The sequence below is a fragment of the Schistocerca serialis genome, chromosome 12 (assembly GCF_023864345.2).
Source record: "Schistocerca serialis cubense isolate TAMUIC-IGC-003099 chromosome 12, iqSchSeri2.2, whole genome shotgun sequence".
NCBI lineage: Eukaryota > Metazoa > Arthropoda > Insecta > Orthoptera > Acrididae > Schistocerca > Schistocerca serialis.
In genome coordinates, this window is record NC_064649.1 from 142,020,117 (window position 1) to 142,023,833 (window position 3,717).

The following is a 3,717-nucleotide window of genomic DNA, read 5'->3' on the forward strand; positions in this document are numbered from 1 at the left end:
GTATATTGTGAATAGCAACGGTCCTATGACACTCCCCTGCGGCACACCTGAAATCACTCTTACTTCGGAAGACTTCTCTCCATTGAGAATGACACGGTGCGTCCTGTTATCTAGGAACTCTTCAATCCAATCACACAACTGGTCTGATAGTCCATATGCTCTTCTTTGTTCATTTAACGACTGTGGGGAACTGTATCGACCGCCTTGCGGAAGTCAAGAAACGCGGCATCTACCTGGGAACCCGTGTCTGTGGCCCTCTGAGTCTCGTGGACGAATAGCGCGAGCTGGTTTCACATGACCGTCTTTTTCGAAACCCATGCTGATTCCTACAGAGTAGATTTCTAGTCTCCAGAAAAGTCATTATACTCGAACACAATACGTGTACCAAAATTCTACAACTGATCGACGTTAGAGATATAGGTCTATAGTGCTGTTCACAACATTATTCCTCGACTGCAGCTATCGTTGAGGAGTGATGGTGCACATATTAAGCATTTCCTGTAAAGAACATCATCTTTGCTTTGTCTTTCATTGTTATGCTAATTATTGCTATTCCGATCAGATGAAGCGCCATCTGTCGGACATTTTTTGAACTTTTGTAATTTTTTTTTTTTTGTTCTAATAAAACCCCATGTCATTCCAAGCATGTGTGTCAATTTGTACCTCTGTATCTACATTATTCCGTGATGTATTCAGCTTTCAAATTTATTCTGACTTTTTGATCACCCTGTACATTAACATGCTTGGTGAGTCAGTGCGCAGTATTCGGCCGAGGCTGGTCCTTATTGAATCTCACATATGAGATTTCAGAAAGATGTAATCTCATCCTCAAAACACTGTGCAGCTGGCTGGCACTCAGAGATGTAAACAAACACACGATGACATTTGGCGACCACGTGGGAAGCGACGTTCGAGGTCTCGTGTTCACTGTAATATCTTGTCTCAGTGATTTGAATATGTGTATACCCAATGTCAGCCTCATTTGTATACTACATACTCTGCGAATCACTGCCTGGTATGTATATTCACGGGATTTCAAAAATATTTGTCCGAGTTCACAAGAGACTGTGCAGCAGGTTGCACATGACATTTGACAACCACGTGCGAAGGTATATTGGAGGTCTCGTTTTTGGTCACCTACATTATCTTGTCCCAGCGATTCAGATAAGCGTATCTCCAGCTGCGGCCGCACTTCTACACTACACACTTGGCGGATCGTTGTGCAGTGTAACGGAGAGGGTGCTTCTTATTGAATAATATAGAGGGAATTTTAAATAAGATGCATCCGAATTCGCAGTACACTGTGCAGTCGACCGGCAATCCGCCATGTAAACACGCGATGACTCTGTCGCAGATTTCGTACTTACTAAACTAAAACTAAACTCCGTCCGAACAGGCCTCGGAAGACCCAGCGGTTCCGACCGGCCGCCGTGTCATCCTTAGTCCACAGGCGTCACTGGATGCGGATATGGAGGGGCATGTGGTCAGCACACCGCTCACCTGGCCGTCTGTCAGTTTACGACACTGGAGCCGCTACTTCTCAGTCAGGTAGCTCCTCAGTTTGTCTCACAAGGGTTGAGTGCACCCCGCTTGCCAACAGCGCTCGGTAGACCGGATGGTCACCCATCCAGGGTCTAGCCCAGCCCGACAGCGCTTAACTTCGGTGATCTGACGGGAAGCGGTGTTGCCACTGCGGCCAGGCCGTTGGCAGATTTCGTGTTTAGCCACCTATATTGTCCTCCACCAGATTCCAACAAGTGTATCTCTCGGTCAAGCCTCATTCCTATCCTGCTTGCTCTGGGAATCACTACCCAAAGAATGGGAAAGGCCACACGACTATGCAGACAAACGCGTGATGACATTTGGCGACCATGTGGATACTTCTGATGCGGGTGTCTTGTTTACTCATCTATAATACCTTGTCACATCGGTTCTAACAAGTTTATCTCTAGATGTAGCCGTTTCCTTACACTACATACTCTGCGAATCACAGTACTACGTACGGTTTTCATGCATGGACAATTTAAAATGGATTCAGCCGAATCCTCAAGGCTATGTCTGCTACACGAATGAAGAGAGAATCCTTGGCTCAATTTTAACTTAAAGCGAAAAGTAAAGTTTACCCTTTTTAACGCCAGCAGCAAGTTGACGGTCCATGCAATTCCCGGTAGAGGATCTAACTGGCCTAGCTAACTCACTCGCTCCGTCACTCATTAGCAGCCGCGCCTCGAGCCGGGTGCGGAGATGGCAATGACATAGCTATAGAAGGCGTCCCAAGTTCACCTTTTCGGTAGGTGCAATTCAGTTAAATTATTTTCATGAATAGTGCGGCACTGTACCTCCTACAGCTCAAAACACTCGACGATGTCACAAATAGTTTCAAGGCACGGGTTTTTTATGCACGGGCAAATTCGCAAGTCGACCCCGAGTACAGTGCGTTCGACGGCCTTTCACACAGTTCACAGAGGCCACCCTAGAATCAGCCATTGTTCATGCGTCTGGTGTGTTTTGTAGCGACGTTTGTATTTTTAAACATACAGGGTGGTCCATTGATAGTGACCGAGCCAAATATCCCACGAAATAAGTGTCAAACGAAAAAACTACAAACAACGTAACTCGTCTAGCTTGAAGGGGTAAACCACATGGCGCTATGGTTGGTCCGCTAGATGGCGCTGCCATAGGTCAAACGGATATCAACTGCGTTTTTTAAAATAGGAACCCCCATCTTTTATTACATATTCGTGTAGTACGTAAAGATATATGAATGTTTTAGTAGGACCACTTCCTTCGCTTTGCGATGGCGCTGTAATAGTCACATACGTATAAGTACATGCTATCACGTAGCATTCCGCCAGGGCGCACAGTATTTACTTCGCGAAACATTACCCGTGTTTAAATGGACCGTTTACCAATTGCGGAAAAGATCGATATCGTGTTGGTGTATGCCTATTGTGATCAAAATGCGCAACGGGCGTGTGCTATGTATGCTGCTCGGTATCCTGGACGACATCATCCAAGTGTCCGGACCAATCCCCGTATAGTTATGTTATTGAAGGTAACAGGAAGTGTTCAGCCACATGTGAAACGTCAACCACGACCTGCAACAAATGATGATGCCCAAGTAGGTGTTTTAGCTGCAGTCGCGGTTAATCCGCACATCAGTAGCACAAAAATTGCGCGAGAATCAGAAATCTCCAAAACGTCGGCGTTGAGAATGCTACATCAGCATCGATCAGTTTCATGGCGAAGACTTTGAACGTCGTGTACAGTTCTCCCACTACGACAGATTTTTTGCACGCGTTCTATTTAGGGACGAAGCGTCATTCACCAACAGCGGTACCGTAAACCGGCATAATATGCAGTATTGGGCATCGGAAAATCCACGACGGCTGCGGCAAGTGGAACATCAGCGACCTTGGCGGGTTAATGTATGGTGCGGCATTATGAGAGGAAGGATAATTGGCCTCCATTTTATCGATGGCAATCTAAATGGTCAGTGTATCTCGTACGTAATGTTCTACCGATGTTACTACAAGATGTTTCACTGCATCACAGAATAGCGATGTACTTCCAACATGATGGATGTCCGGCACACAGCTCGCGTGCGGTTGAAGCGGTATTGAACAGCGTATTTCATGACAGGTGGATTGATCGTCGAAGCACCATACCGTGACCCGCACATTCACCGGATCTGACGTCCCCGGATGTCTTTCTGTG

General features: G+C 46.3%; 1 pseudogene; it reads right to left on the minus strand.

Annotated features, from left to right (window-relative positions):
- Positions 1–1,591: 1,591 nt before the first annotated feature.
- On the minus strand, positions 1,592–1,709 carry LOC126428611 (5S ribosomal RNA; annotated as a pseudogene).
- Positions 1,710–3,717: the final 2,008 nt, after the last annotated feature.